General features: G+C 46.1%; 1 protein-coding gene across 2 annotated transcripts in view; it reads right to left on the minus strand.

Moving 5' to 3' along the window:
- The window catches only part of LOC144768135 (uncharacterized), a 48,176-nt gene extending 40,350 nt beyond the window's left edge, over positions 1 to 7,826 (minus strand). Inside the window, exons 1-3 of one of the 2 annotated variants that reach the window (XM_078651567.1) lie at positions 7,700 to 7,826; positions 6,092 to 6,142; positions 4,821 to 4,939 (exon numbers count right to left, since the gene is read on the minus strand). The gene's annotated coding sequence lies outside the window, so the exon portion shown is untranslated. Of the gene's footprint in view, positions 1 to 4,820; positions 4,940 to 6,091; positions 6,143 to 6,952; positions 7,118 to 7,699 lie in introns of those variants that run through there. The other variant, XM_078651575.1, reaches the window with a different exon arrangement.
- Positions 7,827 to 16,557: the final 8,731 nt, after the last annotated feature.

A 16,557-nucleotide genomic window follows, 5' to 3' on the forward strand; every position in this document is an offset into this window, starting at 1 on the left:
GACCATTAAATCTCATTACATGGAATGTACGGGGCCTACACAATCCACAGAAGATACGCAAGGTGTTTGGCGTATCTAGACAGACATAATATTGATGTAGCTTGCCTGCAGGAGACGCATCTCACTGACATTCGGGAACAGCATATTGGAAGAAGGTGGTCTCCGTTCCGTCTGGCATCCTCTTATTCCTCATACGCTAGAGGGGTCTTGATATGGGTAAAGCGCACAGTACCCTTCACTCACCTTAAATCAATACGAGATGACCAAGGGCGCTTTGTGGTATTACAGGGCAATTGCGGGGACTCTGTACTGACGTAAGTAAACGTGTACGGCCCGAACATAGACGACCCTTCTTTTTATGCTAAACTCTGGTTGACTCTGAGAGAGATGCAACCAGGCACCATAATCTGGGGCGGAGACTTTAACACCTGCTTAGACCCCACATTGGATAGGCATGGAAAATGCTCGGCCAGAGTGTTGCGGGACGGAATGTCACTATCACGCAGTGTGCATTCTCTAGGTACTTTATGGTGTCCTGCCGAACACCAGAATCACACTCTTGCCCCATGATTGTCCGAGCAGGATTGTTTCCAAAGTCCCACGCGGATAAGCTACTGCTCTGGGTGGGGCGCGTGCTCCCCTTAACCAACCCAACTGGTGCGGAGTCAACTTCACAAGCACTGTTTTCCAGAGACCGGACATTCCCAAGCGCATATCAGCAGAGGAAGCACCTCAGGGTCCGGTATGTGTTAACACTGATGAGCTATTCGTAACGTTATGCTTTAAAAATACTATGCTATCAGCATTCATACTGTTCTGTTTTAAATACTATACTTTCGATTTCCATGCTATCATCAGCATTCGTAATGTTCTGTTTTAAATACTATACTTTCGATTTCCATGCTATCATCAGCATTCGTAATGTTCTGTTTTAAATACTATACTTTCGATTTCCATGCTATCATCAGCATTCATACTGTTCTGTTTTAAATACTATACTTTCGATTTCCATGCTATCATCAGCATTCATAATGTTCTGTTTTAAATACTATACTTTCGATTTCCATGCTATCATCAGCATTCATACTGTTCTGTTTTAAAAACGATACTTTCGATTTCCATGCTATCATCAGCATTCGTAATGTTATGTTTTAAATACTATACTTTTGATTTCCATGCTATCATATGCATTCGTAATGTTATGTTTTAAATACTATACTTTCGATTTCCATGCTATCATATGCATTTGTAATGTTCTGTTTTAAATACTGTACTTTCTATATCCATGCTATCATGAGAATGAGGCTCGGGTTTGCCTGACTGCAATGGCTAACCCTGGGGACTAGGTCACGCACGTGGGGTTTTTTGCACTTCGTTCTTCTGATCTCAGTTGCAGTTCAAACGTTGGGGGGTTTCTTTGGGTTATTTTATTCACGGGACACAGTGACGTCAGCTTTGAACAATTACATCCTTACTTATGCTGCCGGAGCTTCTTTTATAATATCTATGTCATGGATCAATGCAACTTTATTTAATGATGGAATTTCACTTTTTGTAGCAGTGGGCGTTGAGCTGACGTGTTGAGTTTTACCTTATATGCAAGTGAATATCGATGACGTGCGAGCTTCAGTTGGTTATGGACTTGAGCTACGACTGCTGCTAACAGTGCCTGCATTACTTTAAGCTACATTTGACGTGAATTGTCCTATCTGCACTCAGAAAATGGAGGCAGGAATTATAATCAAGATACAGTGATGGCCCGATAATTTGATAAATAGTAATGTGCACGTTATTCGGCTGATGGGATTACTTTAACTAGGACTATTTGGGGCTGCCGCTGAGGACCTAATTGAAACATACACTGCACTTCAACTGAAGTAGCCGTGTTTTTATTTTTGAATTAAGACAGGCATGATCTGCAATGACGCCATCTATTCGAAGCGGAGGTCTCAAACTGAGAAAACTCGACCTCCTAACTTCGAGTGTCAGGGCCCTGATCCTCAAACTGCAGTGATCTAAATGGGGTTAAGATAGCAATATAAATGAAAGCAGTCAAACTTTACAAGGGGCCTTCCACTGTGCGCGGGCTACAAAGTACATTTACACACCTACATGTTTAACTGTAAAAGCGTGGCTCCAGGGTCACCATTGTGGTTTGGCTGTATGAAACTTAATATCCTGCAGTAGGATAGCGATCTAACATGTAGGAAAATATATTTTTTAATACATTATAAACGTAGCTCCTGAGTGTGCCTTGTCGAGCCCAGGCTCGGTGCCTAATGTGTAAAAGTTGGACATGCTCTATAGCAGACTATTGTGGGTTCTTACAGTGTAGCGCTTTGCTTCAAGAGTTGTTCTCACTGTGTAGCCAAAGTGTGATTATTTCTATTGACAAGCCTACAGGACTTAATTCCCCAACTTATAAAGTTGAAAATGACAATGTTTTTAGGTCTCGCCTGTCAATGCGCATGCGCATTGAGCAGAGCAAGACTATAGGGGCTTAAACAGAGCTTACCTAGACTGGCGATTTGATGGAGTGCATGTGCACTTTTAACTCAATGCGCAAGCGCAATTAGTTAAAATGCGCGTGCACAGCATCAAATCGTCAGCTTGGAGCCGGCAGCAGCTCTTCCCGCTCCGTCCCCTGCTGCATCAAAGGCTTTGCCCTCTGCCTCAGCCCAGCCATTCTCCTCCCATAATTACCCCCTGCTGCATCAAAGGCTTTTTCACGGCCGGCTGGCCATGCTTTCAGTTTCACGGCCGGCCGGCCGTGTCTTCTTTTCTTTTTTCATTAATTGAATGCGCTCACAGCTGCAAAGGTCTGCGCCCTCCGACACTGGTAATCTCCCCATCTCTTGCCCACAACGAATGGATAACCAAAATGTATAAAACCGCCTCATGAGTGCTGCAAAGCCCACGGCCCCCCTCCCCTCTGACAAACTTTAAGAAATCTTTTTCACGGCCGGCTGGCCGTGCTTTCAGTTTCATGGCCGGCCGGCCGTGTCTTCTTTTCTTTTTTCATTAATTGAATACGCTCACAGCTGCAAAGGTCTGCGCCCTCCGTCACTGGTAATCTCCCCATCTCTTGCCCACAACGAATGGATAACCAAAATTTATAAAACCGCCCATGAGTGCTGCAAAGCCCACGGCCCCCCTACCCTCCTGTAAACTTTAAGAAATCCATGAATGCTGCTGATTTCATCTCAGTCATTAAGAGCCCGCGGCGTCTCAGAACCAGCTTGTTTTTTTTTAGTCATGCCATAAGTATGCGCTATATCCACATCCACATCCACCACCACCACTTCCACCACCACATCCACCACCACCACCACATCCACCACCACCACTACATCCACCACCACATCCACCACCACCCCATCCACCACCACCACCGCATGCGCATCCACCATCACCATATCCACCGCATCCACCACCACCACATCCACCATCACCACCGCATCCATCACCTCCACATCCACCGCCACATCCATCACCACCACATCCACCACCACTACATGCACCACCACCGCATCCACCACATGCACCACCACCGCATCCACCACCACATCCACCACATCCACCGCATCCACCACCACATCCACCATCACCTCCACATCCACCATGACATCCACCGCCACATCCACCACATCCACCACCACCACATGCACCACCACCACATCCACCACACCCACCGCCACATCCACCACAACATCCACCACATCCACCACCACCACATCCACCACCACATCCACCACCACCGCATCCACCACATCTACCACCACATCCACCACCACTTCCACCACCACATGTATGTATGTATGTATGTATGTATGTATAAACCATTTTATAGCGCGCTCTGTTACTTGAGAGTGTCCTGGCGCGATGGGAAAAAGCAGAGAAAAGACAAACGGAAATCAACTCATGTCACACTCCTAAATAAATGGGTTTTGAGGTTTTTCTTAAACTGGGCAATGCTTTGAGTGGAACGCAGATGGAGGGGGAGAGCATTCTAAGCTCGGGCAGCCACAACAGCTATGGACTGGCCCCCTAGTCTAGTTCGCTTAAAGCGAGGAAGAGTCATCTTGAATAGAGAAGATGATCTGAGGGCCCGTGTGGGGGCGTAGAGAGCGAATCTCTTCTTCAGGTAGGCAGGTCCTTGATCATGGGTTGCTCTAAACGCGAGTACTAAAGATTTAAACAAGATGCGATGTGACACTGGCAGCCAGTGGAGGCTGCACAGCTGAGATTGAACGCTCTGCCATCTCGGGACATTAAATAAAAGACGGACAGCGGCGTTCTGGATCACCTGCAAACGTTTAACCAGGTAAGCGGGGATGCCGCTAAACAGAGCGTTCGCGTAGTCCAGCCTTGCTAGAATGAGAGCTCAGGCAACAGTCTCCCTTGCTTCTCTAGGAAGCAATGGAAAAAATCTACGTAGCATTCTCAGAGTAGCAAAGCATGTCCCCAAACGTTTCTCTATGTGGTCCTCGAATCTTAGGTCCTCTCCAAACCATATGCCAAGATTTTTAGCGGGCCACCCATCACCTTAGGGCAGGGAATGTTCGGGGGCCACAGCGAGTTTTTAAAGTCGGAAGGGAAAGAACCATAAAGGAGGACCTCGGATTTGTCCTCATTACATTTCAGCTGCGCCTTAGTTAGCCAGCGAAAGACTGAGGACAAACATAGCTGAACTACAGAAGTATCCAGATAATCCACATCCACCACCACCACATCCACCGCATCCACCACCACATCCACCATCACCTTCACAAAAATGATCGGATACCTGCCTCATCATGTTGCTGTTACAAGCTCCTTACCTGCGCGAGTTATAGGGAACGATGCAGGAGGCAGACCCAAACCAGCCACACATGGAGATCAATGACAAATACTGAAGAATGAACAGAGCTTCCAAGCTGGTGACCATTACTTAATTGACCTTGAAAATAAAAGACACGTTTATAGTATTCTGGTGACTCATGAACATAAAAAACAAATGTTATAAATTTAATATTGTGTCAAATACTTAAAAAATGGAACTGGATGTGCTGAATTCGATGTTGTCCCAGGTCATGAGTGACACCTTCCACCACTATTGCTTATGAGACTTGTAGTTTTGTTTTTCTCATTAAAAGGATGGTCTCTAAAGTCCCAGTGTTCTAAGCGATATTGGTTAAAATCAGAGGCCTGAGTGAGGGTGAAGCATGACACTGGTCTGCTTAGCAGTGAGATGAATGACAGTTCCCCAGCCCTTCCATTCTTTGACCTACAGAGGCTCGTTGGCCATTCATATTTTTTTGCAACGACAAAGAAACTTTTATTGCAGCTTCTGTCAACTGAAGAGATAAAACGCCTGGGCGTGTTTCATTAACTACTGACAAACATGAACAATGAAGAACATGGGGTTCTGTAAAACTATCAAGCACCCAATCAGAATCAGCCGCCCTTCACAACCAGGAAATCCTACTCTATGGCAGGGTGCTGCCTGCCAGTATATTGCAGGTTACTTCCAACATAATCTGATTTATACATACATACTCAAGGGTGCTGCCAGCTATCGGGTCTGCACACAGCAGTCTTGAGCCACTCAGGAAGGAGGTTTGCTCTACATTTCATCTTAAGCCCTTAGGTTACATTCACAGCCGGATGGGTCCGGAGAACTTTATCCTCACTCTAACTGTGCCGAGCAGATAGACGTAGCCCATCATAGGCTGTGTTGAGCGCTGTGTGATGCCTGGCATCTTATTATCTTTGGCAGGAGGTTGAAGCTCTGATAAGAGCTACTACAAGAAGAGCAGAGAAACAGGACCACAGATCGCCACAGAGTGACAACTGCCCAGAAGCTGAAGAAAGAACTCTGGAACAGCAAACCTCCTGCACCCTGGAGATTCTCCAGGGTAAGCAAATGATGGTAATGAAATGCAAACTGCAGCATTAAGGTCACACACTACAACATCATTCCCTTTAAACCAAAGGTAACAGCCTACAAGAAAAAACTAAACAAAAAGCAACTAAACTAGAAAATGCATTTCCAAATGCTGCAAAAGAGAAACAGTTAATACAATTGAAAAATATTAAACTTTGTTGGTACCTTAGTAATGTGCTTACTTCTGGGCTTCATTCCATCTGCAGCAATAACGCTCTGAAAGGAGAAATTACGGCTGTGAGTCTCAGAGTCTTCAGTATTACTTGTCTCAGTCACGAAGACTGCGGTGTCAGAAGATAACTTTCTCTTATTTTGCTTTATAGTTCCACCAGTCACGCCATCGCTTTTAGCAGACACTGCACCCACTCGGGAAACATCAGGAGAATGTAGTAAAGTATTCTTAATGTCATTGGCATCATAATCTACATTCGATACAGGCATGTCACTCAACACCGCTGGATTATCAGGAACCGGCCTCATAGCGAAACCAACTTAGTCTGATTCTGCCATCCCATCCCTTACCTTCCATTGATAGATACACACATTTTTGAGGGAATCTTTTTACCCAATCATTCCAGCGGACTAACAAAGTAATCCAGTATATATCGGTATCCTGCTCACCGAAGGTGTGGGGATTTATACTGGAGCCGGTCAGAAGGCTCCATAACGCTTATAACGTCATAACGCTTGTTCTTGTGCCCGAATGCCTAGCACCTTTTGCAGTATTATACCTCAAATGATACTTTGTTTTCTCTTGTAACTGCACACTTGTCACTTTTTCCTCCTGTGCACCTTTTACTACCTCATGTATTTTTGGCTGCTCACAATTTGTATTATTCTGTTTGTTCACAATTGTCACTTTTACCGTTACTACCTCATGTATTTTGGTTGCTCACAATTTTTACTACCTCATGTATTCTGTTTGCTCACAATTGTCACTAGTACCTTTACTACCTCATATATTGTTGTTTGCTCACAATTTTTATTACCTCATGTATTTTGTTTGATCACTAATGTCTCTATTACCTTATGTAACGTAACGTATGCTTTTGTAATGTTTCTCATTATGTTCCATTTCTGTTTCTTTTGTGAAGCGCTCTGACACCTTCGGGTAAAGTCCGCGCTATATAAAAATGCATAAATAAAAAGGCTCGAAGAAGGATTGCTCCCTCCGTGGATGCTGCTGCTGTGCCCCCGCTCTTGACATTCCTTGCATTGCACCCTCCACGCGCCCCCCCCCCCCCCCCCCCCCCCCGCGCTCTCTCGGCGCCGCACCTGCTTTTCTTTTGTTCTGCTCCCGCTGTGAGGCCTCTGACGCCTTCGGGGAAAGAGCGCGAGAGAAAAACAAGAGGCCCCAGGACTGAACGAAGGGAGCGCCTTAAACAGAACACCTGCGCATGCGCCGAGGACAGACACTGCCACCATTGCCTACGTCCAGCATCACCACCCACCCCCTTACTCCTCCTGCTCCCCTGCCTCGAACCCCACGAGCCCCCCCAGCGCCCCCAACATGGTACAGCCCGCCCCCTCCCTGCGCCTGTCCCAGCCCCACCCCTCTGCTGCTATCATTGCTGCCTGGGCACCATGGCAACCCCGCCGCAGTCCACGCGCGCCGCCGCCCTTCCCGCATGCGCCGAGTACAGACACTGCCTGCTATAGCGGAGCACGAGGCGCCTCGCGCAGAGATGGATTAAAGCAAAGCTCCTCGGTTCGGCTCCTCTATAGGGGGGGGGGGTGTCTATCCTCTGCGCAGGCGCACGTACATTCACCAACCTGCGCACGTGATTCATCCCGGAGGATGTATCCTCGCTGCGTTAGACTCTGTCCAGGCCGCGCCCTCTGTCCAGGGCTGTTCACAGTCCGCACTCCGTGAAAGGTCCTATCACTTTCTCCATTTCACTGGTCGGCTTCTCCGCTTCGCACATGCGCAGCTATCACGCGCGGTCCTGCGCATGCGCAGCTATGAGACCCAATGTTTAATTCGCGCGCGATGGTGCCTCGTGCAGCGGCGTGAGCACGCGCGTCAGTGGTGTCTTCGCTCAGCACATGCGCAGTTATGACACGCGGTCCTGTGCATGCGCATTGATGAGACGCGATGTTTAGTTCGCGTGCGCTTCTAGCTTGTGCAGCGGTCTGAGCGCGCGCATCAGTCTCGAGGAGACCCGGGCGGTGCCTCCTCTGCCCCCACCAACCGGTGCACGAGGAGAGGCGAGGCCTGGAGTGCCACAACCCCCCAAGGGACCCCGAGGAGGGGCTGGGGCCCCTGCACCCTGCAGAGGGCCACAGCGCCAAGGGTTCAAATCGCTATGTGTGACATTTGTATCATTTCAGTGAAATTATGAGTGACATTTAACGGCCATAAGTGACACTTAACGACTATGTAACATTTAACGGCAATGAGTGACATTTAACAGTTACGAGTGACATTTAACGGCCATAAGTGACTCTTAACGACTATGGATAACGTTTAACGGCTATGAGTTACACTTAACGACTATGTAACATTTAACAGCAATGAGTGACATTTAACGGCTATGAGTGACACTCTCTCCCGAGCACAATCAGCCAATAAAGACGAGGGAAACCTATAAATTGAGATTGCTCATGTGTAACATTTCAATGTACTTATAAAAATGAATCCCACTCAGCTGCCAAATGTGTGACACTTTCTGCATTTAAAAAAATCATCAAATGAAGTGCATTTGAAGAAATAAATATCAGAAATTTCTATATTTTGAACAATGAGAAGCTCTAAACATATTTTGAAAATAATGGGAAACGACTGTAATTAAAGGTCACTAACATACAACCTCTTTGTAATATAACTAAATTTTTAAACTAATTGCGGCAAAGCCTTCCACGTCAATCAAGACACATGAGAAGGAAGTTTGATGGGGCTGTGAGACACTTGCTTAGCTTGACAAGACCTCACTCGTGGATCAACACTGTGCAACAGAAAAAAAGGAAGTTTTAGAGGCCTGTGTCTCAAGAAATATAGACGGGCCAGTTAGTCTGAATCACTTTTGCAAATGTGCGCTCTGTACAGTTACACAAATCTCAATCTCAGCTGCACAGAGAGTGTTTTTATTGGTGCAGAAAAGAATGATGCTTCATTTCAACAGCGCTATTCTAAAACACAAACTCTTATTTCCTCTGCAAACTATGTAATAATTAATTGCCCTTCACTTGTCAAGGTACGAAATTGTGGCTAACGTGAGACTTTACCAAAAAAAAACTTGCCAGGAAGTAAATGTTAAGTAAGGGATTTTTGCACATAGGTCAGGTGGGCTGAGGGATTTCCTGACGCTTTAAATCACAGACAGGCAAAGTTAGTTTATGCGATTGAACTTAAGTAACACTTACTTGAACTAGACCAGTTCAGACTGCTGTCTCTTCCTGCTCCATGACCGTCCGGTCAGCAGTGCACCCAGACTAGTTATGCCACACGATGCACATTATGGACAAGTTGCCGATGATGCCCACGGCAAAGACTATCAATGATAGCAGCATCATCTCATAAGCGCTATACGAGTTCTCCGTCATAGGGTAGAGTGGGTTCTGGAGTTGCGGGCACTTCTGGTCGGTCGTGGTTGGTTCACCTCTGCTCTCAGCCCTGTCCACCTCCAAGGCCCCGCCATGCCTGACTCTGGACAGGTCTGTGATTGACTTGAGCAGTGGCTTGGTAGGACTCAGGTGGCCGGTGTCAATGAGACGAAGTTACTCGGCTATCACCCTCAGCTCATACTGCTGCAAGGTATTGGCATCGTTCTCCTCTGCGCATACGCAACAAGATCCCAGAGGTGTCTGGAGCACCCTGCCGCTGCCACCAGTTCATTCGAAGGCGGATGCCAGTATTGCCCAATGGTGGTTCCACTGACTGACTCCCCGTGCCTCGTTTATCCAGAAACATCTCTTCCTCAGTCTGTGGACCCACCCTCCACGGCCGGGACGTCAGCCTGCCTCATGGACGAAGCAACTTCGGATGCCTCGTTCCCCCGCCAAAAGTTCGGGCTCACTAACGGTCACATCCAGATTATAATCCCCCCTGGTGTGCCACCTGAGCCAGTAGCAGCAACCACTCACTACTGAGAGCAGGCCCCCACCCGTCGGTAATTGCGAGAGCAGTGTGTCCAAGCCGCGCGGCACTGCCGCAATTAATCATGTAGTCTGGAGCCAGGCGCGACAGGGCAGGCAGATTAATTGATACATTGTAACACTCTCAGCAACTCCGCAGCTGAGAGCAGACCATTTTTAACAATTTAGGAACTACAGAGTCCAGCAAGCAGCTGCTGGCACCATATTTCAGAGCAGCAGAGCCAGCGCACAGGTTCAAAGGCACCACAGGTGGCACGCGCTGGCAAGTGGCATTAAATTCGTGACAATGCATTTCAGTGCGGTGATGCGAAACACCGCACTAAAATGCGTGAGCGTCACACCAGATGCGTGATACTTGACAGGCATGGATGGTGACAGATGCACTGCACCATGCAGAGGGTGACAGGTGCGCTGTACCGTGCAGTGTGCCTGGTGCACCGTGCAGAGTGTGACTGGTGCACTGCACCATGCAGAGTGTGACAGGTGCACTGCACCGTGCAGAGGGTGACAAGTGCACTGCACCGTGCAGCGTGTGACTGGTGCACTGCACCATGCAGACGGTGACAGGTGCACTGCACCATGCAGAGTGTGACTGGTGCACTGCACTGTGCAGAGTGTGACTGGTGCACTACACCGTGCAGAGTGTGACTGGTGCACTGCACCGTGCAGTGTGACTGGTGCCCCGTGCAGAGTGTGCGTTTTTATATCTGCAGATTTGATTTTGTATGATAACGCACAGCCAGGTCTCCCGCCCTCTCCTTAACATCGGCCGTGTATTTACGCAAGACATATTTTATGTTGTTGTCTGCAAACTCATGATATTTGTCTATTAGTTGTCTGATTTTGGCCAGTGTGGCATTATTTTGTGTTGTAATGTATTCCTCCTCCAGCCTTTAAATGTCTGCTTCCATCATCCTTAAGGTAGTTCATCCTTATTTGTCGGACGCTTGCCTATTACCGAATTAACCATAACGGAGCTGAGAGTCACACCACCAGTCCCCGCAGATTGCACAACAACCCCTGGTGGAGGTGCCTGAAAAGCACGGGGCACGAACTGTATAACATCTCTATGTACACGAATTAAGGAAGTATGCAACACCCACAATTGATCGAGATTAGCGTTTGTTAACCCACTTGGGTGTAGAGCATACCCAGCTAAGACCGGCCCTGAGGCTCCTTCAATTTATAAATATCCTAAATGGACAGGTGTACATGTGTGAGGAAGAGTGCCGTTAAACCAAATACTGTGTTGCCAAGCTGATAGCTGAACCTCTAGGGTATGATATGGACATTACGTGACCGGAACTGCAGAGGCGGTATAATCAAACAGATTATCATCCGTTTTAACTGCCGGAAAGGTGACCCAAGAATAAAAGACTTCAAACGGATACGTAGGATCCGTTCCAAATACAAAAAATAAATTGACCCCTGTATCAGGGACTGTAAAATTCCTTAAGTAGTCCCTTAGTGGGATGCGACTGTGTGCGGCAATCTCATGCCCCATCACAAAAGTAAGATGTACAACTAAACGTAGGCAGCACAGAAAGGGCTAATAATAGAGAGTAACCTTTTTGACGTAACTTCAAGCTTGAAAGAACCAATAAAAACTTAAATATAGGAGGTATTGCCATCACAGCCGCCTCCGGAGGTGGACGTGAGGGTATCGTGGACAAGTACAATCACTACTCAAGCATCTTTCAGATAAGAACCAAAGGTTGGTGGCGCCATGTTGCAGGTATTCTGCACAAACACAGAACTATGCACAGGAAAACAGGACCTCAGTGAATAGGTGGTGTACCAACCTACAATATCCGTACCTAAAATCCCTTACCGACTAGCTATAGTGTCTCTTCGTTCTCCGTCTACAGCGAAGCTACCAATGATTAGACAACTCAGAACACGTAACTCTATCTTGGGAATCGCGAGAGCAAGACACACTTTCGCTTAGCCACTCATACTTGTCCACAATGTGAGTAATCAGAAACGCAGTATAGTTTAAAATGTTTATTTCAACTAAAGCGCTCTATGGTGCAGTGCACAAGCCAATACTAGCAGCAGAATGCATAAACACAATATAGTCAGCATTGTTACAATTCCATAGAATACAAACGTGAATGTCATGTTATTAAAAATAATGGAAAACGACTGAACATATTAACCACCCTCCCCGTGACAAGAGATAGTTTATTATAAAATATAAGACCTCTGGGCTTTTTCAGCAGACCCCATACCTCAAGGCCTAGATTCAATGTTCACATCGCAGGACAAACAAGGGTCTTCTCTCTGGAAAGGTGTCGCTCCGTGTGTGTGAAAACATCTTGTGTTTGCAATATTAAAGTACACGATTTCCAGAGGTGCAGCTGTGTGAAGCCTGTTATGTCTAGGTGAGAGGGACAGATCAGAACAGAATAACAAGGGGCATTGTTGTTTAACCTTGAACATCATGTGCAGACTAAACCTCAGAGCACAGCAAAGAACGTGCAAAACAGACAGTTCTCATGTGTAAAAGGGGCACAAACAAGGATTGCGAAATAGATGCTTGCAGTGTCGTGCGCAAAAGCAGGTTGATGGCAGCGAAGCTCATGTTAATTTAGCAATTGTCAACAATGGACCTATAAGCTTTACTACATTTCTGTTTAATGCTCGGAAGCCCACCTGCTCCCGAATCGCTAGAAGCCTCTGAGCTGTTTTCCTTTGTCTTCCGCCTGAGTTATTATCTTGTATTACTGCATCCCATACGAATTGGTTCTCCTCCGTATCAATATCTTCAGATGAACTCCAGAACATATTTGAATTGAAGTCCCCGTAATGATCAGGCTGTTGGTATGCTCTTTCGTTATAATTTTCTCAAGCTCCTTCAGTTGCTGGGTGCCTTTAGTTCTTTCACACGGTTGTAAGTAGAGATTTATGAGGATTATCTGGCCATTTTCATCCTCCCCCTGTAAAGTGATTCTGAGCACTTGCATGGGGTTTGGAGGTGCTAAGCTGTGCATAATTGGCTCCATAGCATAAATGCTCTTTATAGAGCTGTATGTAGCTAGGCCTCCCTTGCTGTGGCCGAATTTGGCGCTTTTAATAGCAGGTAGGGAGAGCATATTAAATCCGTTTAATGCTGGTGGCAATTTGCACCAAGTTTCCTGGAATGAAACAGAACACTGGGACTTTGGAGACTACCCTTTTAATAAGAAAAGCAAAACTACAAGTCCCATAAGCAATAGTCATGGAAGGTGTCTTGCATGCCCAGGGGCGACAGCCTACTCAGTATATCCAGTTCAATTTTTTCAGTATTTGACACAATATTGAATTTGTAACCTTTGTTTTTATGGTCATGAGTCACCAGAATACGAAAAACATGTTGTTTCCTTTATTTTCAAGGTCAATTATGTAATATTCGCCAGCTTGGAAGCTCTGTTCATTCTTCAGTATTCGTCATTGATCTCCAGCGTGCGGCTAGTTTGGGTCAGCCCCCTGCATCGATCCTGATAACTCACACAGGTAAGGACCTTGTAGCAGGAACATGATATCCCGACAGTTGTCTTTAAGAAGTGCGCTCTGAGGCAGGTATCTTGAAACAACATTTTTCTGTGCTCTCTCTCAAACTGCAAGAACCCAGAATCTTCCCAAGTCTGTGAGAAAATTGAGTGATTCCAAGAATAAAATCAAATTGTCATTTTTATTAAAGGCCTGCCACTGTCTGCTATATACATTTGTTCAAATAAAACCCAACACATCGGAAGGCCAACTAATCTATCATGCATTTAATGCAAAAATAGCAAAAGGCCAAGCAAACTAACAAGTGACAATTGTCATTTCAATGGACGCGAGCATCCACCAAAAAGCTAGTTGAAGTATAGAATACTAATGCTCCAATATGTATTTTCATACACTTTTCTCTTAAAACCAGTCAATGAAACATGAACATGTGATAGAAACAGTTACTGAAACTAAACTAATGAGTATGAGGCAGGGTCGTTTCTCAAGAAGAATTCGAGAAGTCCTTGAGAAGCAGATAAACGATACACAGACAAGCTGTAGAATTCATTATTTACGAAAATTTCACTTCTGATTGCCAATATTCAGTTTACTACAAGATGCAGGAAAGTGTGCAGATGTACAGCACTAAATAATTTTTTTCTGGGCCCTAACAGAATCATGTAACCTTGCAGCCATATTAATGCGAACAAACACATCAAATTGATATAAGATCATTGTAATTTGGTTATGCAGTATATCAGTGCATGTTATGGCAATCATTTGTAAACAATTATCGGTATTAAGGCCGCAAGTATATGCAGTTATGCAGTCTCTATTCCTTCTTCCCAGTGGCCACCACTGCTGCTAGCCAGATGCATTCAGCAGTGCCACCTGTGACCTGAAATCCTGCATTTAATCAGTACCAAAGGTCGTCAATGCTTCTAGCCAGCTCTTGTCACAGGTGCCACTCACACCCCGACCCCCCTGCATCTGTGGCTCGGAAGTGAGGACTTGGAGGTGTTTTTTTTGGTTTATAAATCCTCCATCCGGCGCTAATTGGTGACAGGTGGTTCGTATGAAATAGTAAATTGCTGATCAAAGATCGACAGTGGTGGTCTGGGGATCGCGGGCGCCATCTTGTAGTGGGTTAGAAGCCGATGTATCAAATGGATTATTGATAGCAATTAATGTGACCGGGTTGAAGATCATTGGAGTGCGCTCAGTCAATGTGGCTGTGATTGCACCTATGAGAGAATCCCATTGTGGAAAGGCACGCGATGCGGCATGGTTAGTTGCTGATCAAAGGTCAGCAGTGATTGACTGGGTCCTGGTGATTTACCCAATGCTATTTCTGAGGCAGCTGAGGTTATTTCATCTAGTGATATAAGAGTTTCTTGGGAGTCTCGCGCAACGGCGATTAGTGCCCTGGGAGGTATATCTCGAAAGAAGTCCTCTATCTGAGATTCGGGTAGGACTTCATGTGTAGAGTGAATGATTGTTGCAAGGATTCTGTTCCTACACAGAACTGTGCACAGAGACCCAGGGCATTAGTGAATTGTGGTGTACCAGAAACTCACCGCAGTACCTAGAGAACCCCAACCAGCTAGCATCAGTGCCACATTAGCTCTTCGTCCTACAGGAAAGTGTTGTGTAGGTGCCAGGGCGACAATTGCCAGTGAAAGAGTACCCGTCTGGGACCTATCCCTAACTGCAGCTGTACGGGGGAGTGATCTGATAGGCCTCCGGGTGGGAAATCCAACATGACCAACCGATGAGTGTGTTCCCTAGTGATAAACATGTGATCCAGGCTATAAAACGACCCATGGATGGTAGAGAAATACATATAACCCCCTAATTGTAACTCCTAACTGCTGAATGAAAAATCCTCCACGTTTTGGACCATGCCAGAGCCTCCGCCATTGGCTCCAAACAAGACTCTCTGTGTATGTTGTGTAGCTGTGGGATGGCATCGATCCTGATCAGGGTGAATGACATAATTCCAGTCTCCCCCTATCAATGCAAGGGTATCCGGTAATGATCCTCAGGTATCAATAATGCGTTCACTAAATATGTGACTGAGAGAGGGGGCTTATACCCTACCCAGTACTATAGACTCTCCACTGATCAAGCCCATGCACGAGTATGTGTAAATGATAGTCTGCGGTGAATCAAGATAGCCAAATCTCTGGAGCCCTTCATGAAGCCATAGTGAAAGACGTGTATGAAGTCAAAGCGGGCCAGGCATGGGGCTTTGGTCCCCATCAAGTGTATTTCCTGTAATAGCAGGACGTCGACCCCTAAGCTTTGGGCATGTCTAAGGACAGCTCCGTGTTTGATCTTGTCAAGAAGACCTTTAACATTCCAAGTGACCACCTTAATTTCCCCCATTGGATTTGAATTGTTTAGATGTATTGTTATGGTGTGCAGCAAGTAAGATTACGAGGTGTGTGATACATACCCCTAGAGAAGATAATACATTGCGGGCACTTTCGAATCTCAAAGTCCATGTCCTACCCAATACCTCAAAGAACAATGAAGTATCTGTCGCGGAGTGTAAACAGTTCCCACCCCAACCGGGGTAAAAGCTGAAACAGTCCAATGGTTCCCTGAGGTGACCAGTTCAGGTGGGGTAGCCCACATTGGTCAGTGAGAGGATATATTGATTGAGATTACTCACCGGTGATGACCATGTGATCTGTGTTGCTGAAATGTTGAGGTTCATGAGTCAGTTGTCTAGTACCTCAGCTTGTTTGTTGCCTCGGGAGCGGGACGCAGGATGGTCTCGATCAATGCCTTTGTTTATCTTTTTATTATTATTCTGATGGAGGCGTGGGTTGGCAGAGGAATAATCCGAGCCCCGAACTGGACAATAGGTATAGCCCATGTAAGCTCGGTTTGCTTTGTCAGTGACTGGTTGTAACGGTTGTAACTTACAGTGCCCTCTCAGCTCTTATATAGACTGTAATTCCTTCCTTTGTACTTTCTGAAACTCTGCGCTTTGCATTGTATTCTCATTCTAAACATGTGCAATTAGCAAAAAAAAGCAGTCATCAGCGGGGCAT

The sequence above is a fragment of the Lissotriton helveticus genome, chromosome 1_1 (genome assembly GCF_964261635.1).
Source record: "Lissotriton helveticus chromosome 1_1, aLisHel1.1, whole genome shotgun sequence".
NCBI classification, from domain to species: Eukaryota; Metazoa; Chordata; class Amphibia; order Caudata; family Salamandridae; genus Lissotriton; species Lissotriton helveticus.